The sequence below is a fragment of the Dermacentor silvarum genome, chromosome 1, assembly GCF_013339745.2.
Source record: "Dermacentor silvarum isolate Dsil-2018 chromosome 1, BIME_Dsil_1.4, whole genome shotgun sequence".
In the NCBI taxonomy this organism is placed as follows: Eukaryota; Metazoa; Arthropoda; class Arachnida; order Ixodida; family Ixodidae; genus Dermacentor; species Dermacentor silvarum.
In genome coordinates, this window is record NC_051154.1 from 334,697,388 (window position 1) to 334,711,050 (window position 13,663).

Genomic DNA, 13,663 nt, shown 5'->3' on the forward strand with positions numbered 1-13,663 from the left:
TTAGAGCATACATGATTAACATGATCTGTCTATGTCAACTTTTTATTAAAACTAATAGCAAATGTTGAATGGAGAACATGCACGAAAGAGTACTATTGTGAAAAGTAGTGGTAAGCTCACTTTCTGTGATCTTGTTTTTTAGTCGGAATAATAGAAACTTTGTCTCGTGTACATTAAGTTCCATTTAATTTGCTGTCAGGCATTTCGACAGTTCAGCCTGCCACATGTTTGCATCTCTCGCTACAGAGTGTAATTTAGACCCAGAAAAGAAAATATTTGTGTCATCTGCCTACATCACCATTGAGAGACTGCAAGGAATGCTGACTATGCAGTAAATATGCAGTAGAAACAATAGCAGTCCTGAAACTTAATCCTGCAGAATGCCAGTACGTATATCCATGTAGCTAGAAAAAACGCCGTTAATACTGCTACATGGTGTCCTAGATAAGTAGCTCCTAATCAAGACTATTCTCTAGTATTATTCACCTCTTATTCTCTAGTATAGTAATTTAAGTAAGGGAACCTAATGATTAACAGAAGAAAAAGCCTTTTTTAGGTCAAAGAACAATCTCACTGTAAAATGTTTGTCTTCTAAATTGTTAATTATTTCATCCCTCATGCAAATGACGCCCTTTTCTGTTTATTTTCCCTTTGAAAAACTGTACTGATGGGTTGATATTGCATTTATTTTCTCAAGGAAAGAAACTAAACGTGTGTTTATAATATTTTCAGCAACCTTGGAGCAAACGGACAAAACAGAGATGGGACAATATTTCGTAAATGAATTGCGATCACCTCCTTTGTGCACAACAGAAACTCGTGCCATCTTCAGCTTAACAGAAAAAAGTTCCTAGGGTTAGCATTTGGTTGCAGATATGTTCACCAGTGCCACTATATCGCAAACGTATTCTTAATTTTGATGTTTCTTGTGTCAAGAACATTGTTAGCAAGACGTATGTTATGAATGGGTGTGTGTATTTTGCATGTGTAGCATAGAATGAGTCATTGCGTCCGTTTACCGTGCAGCCGCCCATTTGTTATTGCCCCCTCCTTTTGCGGAAGAGCATGTGCTTCCAGCACGTAATTTTCCAAAAGTCGCGCTAACACATTCGGTTTAACACACAGAATTTGTTATCTGTGGTTTGCTCGTATCATCGCACAAACGTTTTATTTGGTGCAGCTCGAGCAGTGTAATATGCATTTGGGATCGTTTTGTAAAGGCTGTTTACCTCACTATATATGCATGATGCATGTGCCAGGGCCGGTTTGCAAGTGCAAGTTTCACTTGACACTTTGCTTGTCATGGCTAAAACATTCTTGTTGTGGGCTGTGTCTTTGGTCTCTGTGTGTGTGTTTTTATCAAGTGTGTGATCCAGGATTGTTTCTGTGTAGTTCCTAATGTAAAGGACAAAAATACTTTTTTTGTATGGGACCATTGCTTCCTACTTTGTGCAACTGAGAAAAGCGGCTCAAGAACAGAAAGAAATTGCAATAAGAACAGCTCTGGTAGCATTATTTCCCAATCTGCATGACCTAATTCAGCCTTGCTTAGGTTCATCGAGAAATGCTTGGCGGTCTTTCCAGTAAATAAGTTGTGATCCGCAAGTTTATTCCGTGCACGGCATGCTTAAAATGAAATATTAAAGCTGTTGCGCTCTGCTGTAGATGACGTAGAAGAACTTTTAATAGCCGAAGGTAAACCAGAATTGAAAGCATTGCTATTGAAACCAAAACAAAGATAAACCACCTCTCTACAATCTCAGAAGACACAATTAGCGGTCTGACCACCCGCTCGGGGCACTGGCGGGGCAGAGCTACGTAGGGTCCCTGTATATGCTCCCACAGGGAACAGCTCCCTGTGGGAGCATATACACGAACACTAGAGCTACAATGCAGTACCTTTTCATTTCCTTTTTCCTTTCCAGGAAAAGAACCTTTTCTTTTCTCATAACGAACCACTTAGTAGATGCAGTAGCTCGGCCATAGGGTCCTACGGGAGTGTCCGCCCCGCCAATGCTGCGACTTAAGAGACAGAGGAAAGGGAAAGGCAGGGAGGTTAACCAGAGCGGAAGGTCCGGTTTTCTACCCTATGCTGGGGAGAGAGGGGTGGGGGAGGTAAAGTGACAGGAATGTATTGATAAAGAAAGCGAGCCCAGACACACAACCACAGTCGGTCACTGTCACCGCATACAATCACTGCACAGTGCAGTAGCACTTGTGGCACTAAGCATCAGTTCAGGCTACAGCCGCTTGTCCAATTCTGTAGTCTTTGAAAACTGCAAGAGAGCTCTGGTCGCCCTCCGCTGCGATGTGTTAATTTTGTGATGTCGGTATTCTAAAATGGTTTCCTCTGTTTAAGGTCTTTGGTACAAGCGCACTATTGCGATTGCAAGCGATCGTCTCTGGAAATTGTAGCGATTGAGAACAGTCGCAGAGAAGGTGTTCAAGAGTCTTCTCACTACCGCAGTCATCACACGAGACTGCTGCGACTTTGCCGACATTTTACCCGCCTAATTACTGCTGCGACTTGGTCGACGGAGTGATTAGGGGGGTAAAATGTTATTTTACCTGTGGGGGCCAATTAAAAGCTCTACATCCACCCAAACAGACATGAAAGTTGCCCCCCCCCCCTCCCCGGGCTCCGTGGTCCCAAAATAGACGCTACATAATGATTTGACTTGGTGTTGTATATTAACAGCGAGGCTGTTTAAGCTATCCGTAAAACCGTGCTCCTCGATCAAAAAACATTGTTGAGCGATAAGTCACCTGGGTTGCCTAGCAACGACCTCGCGGAGCGGCGTGTGCTTCGCCTTCTCTCCATGCCGTTCGTATACTGCCTTAACATGGGACGTTAAGGAGAGGGAAGAAGAGCATGTGTGCGTCGCCCACTATGCTTGGGAGAGAGAAAGAGAAAATGACAGCGAGAGAGAGAAAGAGATTGAAGCAGCACCAACAAGGCAACGCGCAGAGTTGCTGCCGACGCCGTCCGCGTTTCCCCCCGTTCGCGCCGAATGCGCGTGGTGTCCGTGACTGCAGCAGGTGCCTCTGGCGGTAGCTCCAGTCACGCGAACGGTGGTGCATTCGAACGATCTGTGTTCGTCGATACCGGTGTCCTGCTCTTAGCCTCGGGAGGTTTCGACCAGCCACGCCCCGGCAAGTGTGGAGGCGCAGTTTGGCCGTGACGTCACCGGAGAAATGAAGCTTGGAGCCGCCGCGACAGCGGCAGAACTCTTGTCGACTCTATGGCGAGTACATGTACCTTTGACATAGGACGACCAAAAAAGATACGGACACCCGAAGATGAAGGCGCTCATCTTGAAGCGTGTCGCGCAGCCAAGCGGGAATCTCCGCGTCGGCGGCGAGCCGATTCAGAATACCGTGCCTAGCAGCACTTTTCATTTCAAAGCAAAACTTAGCCAAGCCTAGTAAAACCTGGAAGAAGCTAGGTCGATCACCAGCTCCACTGATTACTCCAGCCTTGCACCACTAGTGCAAGCTGCCCACGTTTTAAACCTTATTTATAAATAGGTGGCACTAAACTGATGAACGTGAGAAAGTGGTGATGAAAATTCTTCGTTTCTTTTTTATTTATAGCACATTTCTGATGCCATTATCATACTTTTATTACATATACAATATATTTGATACACTACAGCGAATATTTTTAGGCCACTATACAGTCGTGGTACATTTACATCTACCATTTGTCACTGATCGTTTCGTAGACTGCATGATATCATGTTTTATTGGTCTTGGACCATCAATGGCCCTTGCACCACAAAACCACATTTATCATCAGCAAATTGAACTATAACTTGACGCTATGCGCATCTGAGGACACGCTGTTCCTTTGTTCATTACAGTCATTGTCATGGTGCACAAGACAACTGAAAGCAGTTCTTCATTTGCAAGCTCCTCAGTTGATCGTACGTTCATTTGCAAACAATATTACATATATTTTGATATGCCTGTAAATAAGCCATGTAATGTATTCTGACATAATAGCATTCCCATCTGTCAATGTTAATGCTATTAGGTTTGAATAAACGTAGCGACACCTAGTATTGCTGAAACAGCTTTATTTAGAATCTGTAGTGGTCATTTTGAAAGTTTCATTGCTTTAGCTATGTGTGACATACACTGTCTTCTGGATCGGCCCTCTTTACTATGAAACTCGCTCGCTAGTATCAGCCATGACCATCATGGCATTACAATGACCATATGATGACGATGTAGTGTTGGAGTGATGTCGATGGAACGAATTAGTGGCATTCTCCAGAAATGACTGGGTGTGGTACTTGCGTTGAGATGAGCCAGCTCTTGCACTGCATAACTGTTTTCTGCTGTTTACATTATTTATGAATGCATTTGTTAAGGTCATTGACATCTTTTGTGCTTAGCAAAACAAAATGTGTTATAGTGATACAGCTCAAATTGTGAAAATTTACAGATTAATGCTGTAGCAGCATCTCGCCATTAAGCTTGGTTGTCTGTGTAGATTTGAGGCAGAGATCTGCACCATGTATGGAAACAAACCAGTTTCAGAAAAACACCAACTGGTACAATGTCAAGGTGCATATGCTGCACGCACTAATATTACTATGCTGCGTGTTATACAGTAAATAACACAGAAAACTAACCACCATTAAATCATGAACTAGTTGAACTAGTTCAAAACTGCAATGTTTGTGGGGCTGGTAACTATGTATGAGATTCTGTTCATTGTTGATAACACTTTGTTGCCCTCTTTCTCTCTCTCTAGGTGTGTGTCATGGGTGGACGAAGAGCATCATGTTGTGACCCCCACCGTCTACTGTCTAGATAATATGCAATGTTACTTTTTATTCGTGGCTATACATTGTAAAGTTTCGTGTGTCTTTGTGACTGGTACCTTCCGAAGCGGTGTTTTTTTAATTATTCTGTTTCCTGGTAGGTATTTTAATGCTGTTTGTTCTTCTTAATCTTCTTTTTACAGCTTGTCTTTTTTGGTACCTTTCAAAGAATCATCCCCCGTTTCTCCATTTTCATTGGTTAAGCATTAATTGCAGATTCAAGACAGTGTTTATTCTACGTTATGTTGTACAGGATGTAGTATGTTCTGATATTGTTTTTTTATGGGCCATGTTTATATAAATATATACCAAAAATGGGCGTACGTAAACAATATTTATTGTCGAGACAACAGTGCTGAGGCTATGGCAGCAAAACATTTTTATGCCAAATGTGTTTCTTTTTTCCATAGATTACCTTTTCTGTTCTGGTGTTGCAATTTGAAATTTTATTGCGTTTGTTGCTACAAAACAGCCATGTTCTTGCACAGCAGTCAGTGAGGCAGGATTTTTCAAACTTTGTCCTCATTAATGGTGTCTTGCATAATTAGTGTGGTATCGTTTTTTTGTACACGCATACCTGTGCATGGCTCATTGCTGCTCATTAGCAATGAAAGTACTGCAAGCTTCTGATTTGTGTGCTCATTTTGTGCACTGCTTGTCTTGCACAGCAAAAGTATATCCGGGTCAGTCTCCTTGTGAAGTTAGCAGCAGTGTTTTCTTCATTGCACACTTTATATGTGAACAAGAGCATTGCTAGAGCAACATCTAGACTATGTATGCAGCTGTAATGAATGTTGGTGTGTTTTCTAAATGCTCTAGATGTCAAGCAGAGGTGTGTACAATTTACTATAGCAACTTGTTGTAATGTGTCTAACAGCAGCCACGTCATGATGCACATTCTACCAACAGAAATTTTATTTTACAGAGTTTTATGCAATAATAATGGAGAGAATAAATACCTGCCATTAAACCACCACAATAGTGGTAATAGCTTAGTGCACTCAACCAAAAGTAACTGGTGTCGGTTCAAAGCTGCATCGTGCTAGCATTCTCATCACCTGAGGAACCTTACACTGCGTTACATCTTCCATTAAGAAGCAGTTGTTGCTCTTGTACGGTCAATAGAAAGGGGACACCAAGTGTGTGTTTTTGTGAAGTTAGCAGCTGTGTTTTTTACTGAGGGGCTTATCTACCGGACTACTTGAATTGGCATTGAACGTCAGGTTTCTCATAACTCAAAACCCTGCATCAGCAGCTTGTACTAATACTGCACTACCCTTCCTCTCACTTTATGATCTTCTTGCTATTAATTTTTTTTCTTTGCAATAATGTGTGTGAATTTCACCAACTAGGTCACTGCGTCATCGTATATAAATATATTAGGCAAACCAAAAATGATCGACCAGCCGTACTTTGTTTGGTCTGACCCAAAATTCCGCTGAATGCTTCTTGAATGAAGGAAAAAGCGATTGTTAGCATTAGTACCTATGTTGTGTTATCTCATTGACATTTCGTAATTTCTTAACCTGTATTAATTTGTTTTTGCAGTATCGAAGCCTTCCAGCCATCAAGGTGCAACTAAAAAAAGTGCATATCAGGGACGACGCCACCACTGTAACTTCTGTGACTATAAGACTGATATAATGTCTGATCTCAAAGCACACACCACGGTTCATACGGGCGAGCAGCCATTTGAATGCCATTTGTGTCCTCAGACATTCTCTGCAAAGCGCACACTTAATGTTCACCTGCGTACTCACACAAGGGAGAGGCCATTTCAGTGCCCTTCATGCCCTCAGAGATTCCAAGATAAGAGTAATCTAAAAAGACACCTGCTCACTCACACAGGGAAGAGGCCATTTCAGTGCCCTTCATGCCCTCAGAGCTTCATAAGCACGAGTAATCTCAAGCTACACCTGCGAACTCACACAGGGGAGAGGCCATTTCAGTGCCCATCATGCCCTCAGAGTTTCCCAGATAAAAGTAATATGAACAGACATCTGCGCACTCACACAGGGGAGAGGCCATATCAGTGCCCTTCATGCTCTCGGAGGTTCATAAGCACGAGTAATGTCAAGATACACATGCGCACTCACACAGGGGAGAGGCCATTTCAGTGCCCTTCATGCCCTCAAAGCTTCCCACATAAGAGTAGTCTGAAGAGACACATGCACACTCATACAGGCGACAGGCCATTTTAGTGCAGAATATGCCCCGAGACCTTTTTACATAGATGATGATGAATACATAAATAGTTCCTTACAGCACTACCAGATGGCGCTCGCCTACATGTATCCGCGGCGCCAGCCGTGCAGGGGGGGGGTAACCACATGATGATGATGAATAAACTTTATTGTACGAAGAGTGGTGTGGTTAATCTCGGGTCGAGCCCCACTGGCCACGGCGGCTCGCCGGGCGTGGTCCAATGTCGCCAGTTGGCTTCCCCAGTGCCAGCTCGGCGATGTCTCTGTGATAAGCTCACCAGCCTGGATACTGCCTGGGCTGGGTGCTCCGTACACTGGTAATGTGTGTCAGTGTGGTCGTTGCACCAGGGGCATACCCTGCAGTGGCGTACCAACTATTTCTCGAGTGGGGGGGCAAACCGCAAACCACCTGCTCCTCTCTCTCTCTATATATATATATATATTATAATTGCGAATTACTATTTTATAATCTGATAGAGCCTGGAAAAGGTGTGTTGGTTATTTTTACATGGCGTATTTTTCAATCACACATGGTGAACCAAGAGGGCCCAAGAAATTATTTTAGTTTGCATTTATTTCTCGGAACTATACAAAATTTCAAGATGATGCAGGTACTAAGGCAATGAGTGCCTCACAGAGGTCTCTGAACGCGCACTGTAGCAGCAGTACGGTGCGCAATAATAAAAAGCACATTTCCTACAAACAATTTTATTAACTAGACAAAGAATTCTATTTGGTGTCGAAGTCTACAGCACGAATGTATGGCTAGTTAACGTAATATTATTGTTGAGGTCATACGCAACAAAATACAATACACATAAATTACTTGCAATATTCACAAGAGAAAAAGACAGCAGATGTGTGCGACCTTGGAGAATTACTACCCATTTCCAGCGAAGCTGTTTCTTTCGAGAAGTTGCAATAAAAGTTTAAGTTTCCTGTAATTATACTTGCGTAATCCTGTTTCCTGTAATCGCATGCTTGAAAACGTTGCCCGTATATGACTGTTCTGTTTGAAATCATGCCCACGTGTAATGTTTTGGAGCTCTTCGTGTTGGGGTAAATTTTTAAAAGGCCAGTAATTCATCAACACACATGTGACTTCGCCAGAACATTTACCATAGTGTGCCAGGGTAGCTGTCTCAATTCTGCCCCGCTCGTTATATAAGCTCGTAACGCTTTAGAGCACTTGCATAGGAAATTTATTGATTACCTATCTATTTTACGCTTTACCTACACATCACCCATTACCTGATCCTTACAGTTACCAAACATAAAGAAGCTGCCTTAATTAGTTCAGTGAAAACACCAGGCGAGCCTAATATATCACGCAAGAAAAAGAAGAGAGCTCAAGAATTATTCGTAATGCTTCTAAATAAGCCACTCACGTTAGAACTTCGTGACACATTGCATTTAATATGCTGCTTATTCCTTCAAAGTATAAAATTTCTGAAACGCAGAGTTCTCTTGGGACATTGGGAAACCTGGGTAAAGATTTTCCGTGGTTCAACGCAGTTAAAGCAAGTTAAACCACACCGCTCAGCGCGGTCAGCAACTACTGCATTTGTATTTGCACCACAATACAACACACAGACGCTGCCGCTGCTCGGTGCGGCAGCAGCAGCGAGCGAATTGACCATGCTGCGTCTCGCTTCAACGCGAACTAAGCGTCGAAAGCAGAGCGCATACGAAGCTACCAGCACTCGGCGCACTTTGTCCACATCGCTTTCAAGATATGGGCGCGGCGTACGCAGCCGCTGCCGGTAGTCCCAGTTTGACCTTTGCTGAGCTTGAAGGTCATATTTGTGGAACCAGGCGTTTCCTGGGTTTGTACCTGGAGTAGTAGAGGTATTGCTCCAATAACAGTACTGTGATATTTTCAAATGCTTGCTTGCGATGTTTCAAAACTGTGTTTGATCAACACGCATTTACCATCGTACATAAACTTGGCGTGTTGCTCCCCTTATGTTCGCAAAATTAGACCTCGGTTGTAGTTATGCCAGTGCAGCAGTATAAGTTTAACACCACTCGTAAAACACACTAATAACGCTATGGACCACTTGCATACGTAACTTACTGGAAAATGCGCATTTAACCTACTCATTTGAAACATCCCCTACACATTACCCATACCATGCCCCTAGATTTCCCCACATATAAACAAGATGCCTTGTTTAGCTCACCGAGGCTACCGGTGAAACACATTACGAATCTCATATGATGCATGAGAAGCACATGGAAAAATAAGGGTTTAGTAATTATCTGCAGTAATTCCATTTAAAGCAGGAACGTGAATGTTCAGCAACACATCTCGCTCAACATTCTACATATTCTGACAAAATTTCAGGTTCTTATAACGTGCAGTTGTTTTATGAGTCTGGAAAACATTTACATTTGTGGGAGTATAGCACCCTGGAATGCTTGAATGAGTAACTTTCTACAAACTCTGTAATGAACCTACACAGAATAAACATTGATCGCTCTTCACTCAGAACATTGCTTCATACTTCAAAGAAATATAAGCAATGTTCCTCGCATAGTTTGCTGAGGATACCGGGAAAAAACACCTAAATACTGTGTGTAACGCATAAAAATTACGAGATGGTTGAAGAAAACGAGCACTCGCCAACCGAAAAACAAAAAGAAAAACGATAATGTTTTTGGCGTTTTTGCACCCAATACCTTGCACCCAATACCCAATGCCTTGTTCACAATGAACGAGGTACCATGACGGTCTTTATTATATACATGCCGAATGACGTAATGCGTTTGTGTATAGCTCAGGGGGAGTCCCCGTGTCCGGTCAATCGTGTGCCGTAGATTATATGCAAAATGATTCAAGGAACAAGCGGAAAGATAATTTCTTCTCCTTTTCGATGACGAAAGTCGATTTCCAATCAATACCGTGTCCTGTTTTTTCGTGACGCTCTGGCAGTGCGTTTGACACAGTGTGCCACTTGGTTACATCATTGTGGTGCTGTTGTAGTTTTCCCTTTTAAGTTCCCAGTTTCGCCTTTATATTTCGCATTCCGCTTTTATACTCCACTGCTGTCACACGAAAACTTGAGCTGAAGACTTCCTCGACAATGGCTATCCCGACCAGCCTATAACGACGGAAAAAAGGCGTGCTGCTAACCCTCCTGTCAGAGCAAGGACAACAAGGAAGCGTGCTTCACTTCCTTAGGCACGAGAGGTGAGCGAGTCATTTTAAGGATTTTCGAAGGTTACGAAGTGCGAATCTGCCCCATCTCTACAAGCAAATAACGCAGCAATTCGTCAGATGCAAAGACCACCTCAAAAAAGAAATTACCCTGGCATCGTTCTACAAAAATTCGTGCCAACTGCCAGGTGTGCTATAAGGCTGAACTGGGAACTTAAAAACAAGCCTACAACAGCACCGCAATGATGTAGCCAAAGGGTACACGGTGTCAAGCGCACTGGCGGAGCATCGCGAAAAAATACAGTATAGATTGGCAATCGGCTTCGGTCACCGAAAAGAAGAAATTAAATTTTGCTTCAGCTGTGTTTTGTTCGAAAGTGTCGGCTTTCAAAAGTGGGGGGGGGGGGCAAATGGCATACTTTGCCCCCCCCCCACTTCTGACAGTGGGGGGGCAAGTGCCCCCCCTGCCCCCCCCCCCCCCCCCCGGTAGATACGCCTATGATACCCTGGTTGTGCATACCTCTGGAAACATTGCGTGCAATCTCGATATATGCGGGTAAGTGTTGGTTTGAAGGCGGCGCCAGTCACTGGCTTGTTGGCTGCTTAACTTGAAATGTGGAGGAGCAAACTTCCGTCTGGTCAGGCGTTGGTCCTCCAAAATCTGCCTGCTCGGGATGAGATCTTCATGGTGGTTTGCGAGGGGCCTCGAAGAGTCTCGTGCGGCTCGGCCAGCAAGTCCGCGAGCTACGCAGTAGGCCTCCTCGTTGCCTTCCAGGCCTGTGTGCCCTGGGCACCAGACGACAACATGGTTCTCAGTCAGCGTGGGGCCCAGGATATCGGTGACGCACCTGGCAAGTGTGCCTCTAAGATATAACCGACAGGCGGCCTGTGAATCCGTCGGGATATATGCGGAGCGACCTCTTCGTTCTGCTTCATTGATTGCGAGGGCTATGGCTGCTGCCTCCGCGGTGGTGCTTGATCTGGTGCATATAGATGCGAAGGCACCACTTTGTTTTTGTTAGTTACTGCCGTTGCGTATGCCAGTTTTCTGGGGCCTTGTGGTGTTAGCGTTGGCGTAGCAGGATCGTTCCTTCTCTGGAGGAGTTTTTGTGCTTGCGCTTGCCGGCTCTTTTGGTTGTATAGCGGATGCATGTTCTTGGGGACCGGTTCCACAATAATGCCAGCCCGTACGTGCATCGGTACGATGACCGTGTCGTCTCCGCAGTATTGGGGGTGAGCGGGTATCCCTGTCTTTGCAGTAGTTTTCTGCCCTGGTGTGTGGCGCTGAGTCGTTCTCTTTGTGCGATTGACATGAAAGTGTCAAACTCGAGAGGTCAGATAGAATTCGCTGAACTGTAGAAACTGATCAACAAGAAAAAAGTGAGGGGTATCCGAAATTATAATATGGAAGAGATTGAGGAAGTAGTTAAATAAGAACACGGCATGAAATCAGTGAGAAGAAAACAAGGCATAGGACAAGGCAAAATGTATGCACTGAAAGATAAGCAGGGTAATATCATCAGCAATTTCGATGACATAGTAAAACCAGCAGAGGAATTCTATACTGACCTGTACAGTTCCCAGAGCAGCCAAGCTACTTTCATTCGAAGTAGTGATGAACAGGATACAGAGGCCCCTTCTATAATTAGTGATGAAGTTAGAAGGGCCTTGAAAGACATGACCAGGGAAAAGCTGCTGGAGATGGAATAACAGTCGATTTAATCAAGGATGGAGGAGATATCATACTTGAAAAGCTTGCAGACCTTTATACGCAATGCCTCACGACTTCAAGTGTACCAGAAAGCTGGAAGAATGCCAACATTATACTCATCCATAAGAAGGGAGAGGTTGAAGAATTGAAGAATTATAAACCCATTAGTTTGCTCTCAGTATTGTACAGTGTTGCCAGGTCCAACGAGGTGGCGTAGACAAAAGCTAGAGAAGTTGTAGCCCAAATGTAGCCAAAGAGAAAAAAAGTGCAAAATATTTCGTAGCCGAATATAGCTTTTTTTATTTGCAATTTTTTGTGTGTGTACGCATTTTCACATTCGACTACGGCAGTCCTTTTTTGCACAACCCGTCGTAACAAAATGTCCGTGCGGCCGTGACGGTCGGCCCTTTACATCAACAACAGCGACATCTTGCTTGCACAGAACACTTTTTGGTTGGCCCCGGGAGGTCTTAAGTTCCAGAGAATCGCTGCAGATGGCGAAATCGGTGCTTTTATTTTATGACAGATAGTGCTAAGTTATAATTTTAGTTATTTATAGTAATAATAACTACAAACTCTGCTTTTTAGCTGTTGTGAACACAAATTAACGTTCAGCGTCATCGATCTCTCACGTTATCCTGCCTACGACGTAGATGCTCAGCTGTCCAGCGATCTGCGACGGCGACATGCTCACGGCTTTTTTTGATGAGCTAAAACAAATCTTTCGCGCTATGATATCTCGCGCTATTTGTCGCATCATCCTATCTTGTTTTCTCATGTGTTAGTTTTTTTTCAATTAGCTTGGCCCGGATTAGCTGGGATACACACTATCTATATAGTGTCAATTTACATCAACGTGGCTGCCATCTTAGGTCTCTAGCACGCCAAGAACATGCGTTAAGAAAACAGACAGACAACAGATGCCACTCACTGTCTGAATGAGAGTAAGCGGAGCTTTAAAAGATTTCTGCGCAAACCGGCCCACTAGTGTAAGAAGTGCGCAGTCGTTTTCGGCGACGAGCACGTCCCGAACTAACTCACTCGAAATGGTAAAAGCCGCGATGGCGCACAAAGAGCAATGGTAAACAACAAATTGATAACAGTGGTAATGCTGTGAACACCGGTTACTGTCAAAAAGCAAACCATGTTGATGGGTAATCAATTTTTAGAATAGGGGCTCCTAAAGTTTGGGGCCCCGCAGAGCTTTGCGGGTGTTTGGATTGGGGCATGGAGGAATGAAGAGTTTTGGAATAGGCGTTTTGCGGTTGCGGATAGCGTGTTGTGTTTGCAGCATCACTACGGCGTCAAACGAAAGCTGTTATAAATATTAAAAGAAAATATATCATTTTATGATAAGAAAACTAATTTACACTTTCGTGTTTTCGTCTTTAATTACAATTTAGAACCAATTCTATTTGTAGCATGCAGCTTGTTGCGCTTAGTTTTGAGTAACCAACTTTACGCACCTTCACCCAGCAAAGTCAATCCGTGATAGGCGTACGAGCCATAAAATCGACAACTGAATTCGGAATCAACGGCGTATAATGAATCAATCTTTATTACACATGTTAGTTGAGGGAAAGCGATAACCGCAATCACTTCTTCTAGCTTACAAACTTCACGCGTTACCACGAATCGAGCCCAGTTTTGTGTTAGGTTAGAGCCGTCGCTTCGATCGGCGCCGCCAGGTTTGCTGACGAAAGCTTTTGGGTAACTTTTGGGGATTCCACTTAATCGATTAAATAGCGTGCCCCAC

The 13,663-nt window shown here is 43.7% G+C and overlaps 1 long non-coding RNA gene across 1 annotated transcript; it reads right to left on the reverse strand.

The window, feature by feature from the left end:
* Positions 1–3,794: 3,794 nt before the first annotated feature.
* LOC125942303 (uncharacterized) lies at positions 3,795–7,345 on the reverse strand. The gene is made up of 3 exons (XR_007464984.1): positions 7,096–7,345; positions 4,449–4,513; positions 3,795–4,325 (listed from the first exon to the last, which is right to left on the reverse strand). It is a non-coding gene; the product is annotated as an uncharacterized LOC125942303 (long non-coding RNA).
* Positions 7,346–13,663: the final 6,318 nt, after the last annotated feature.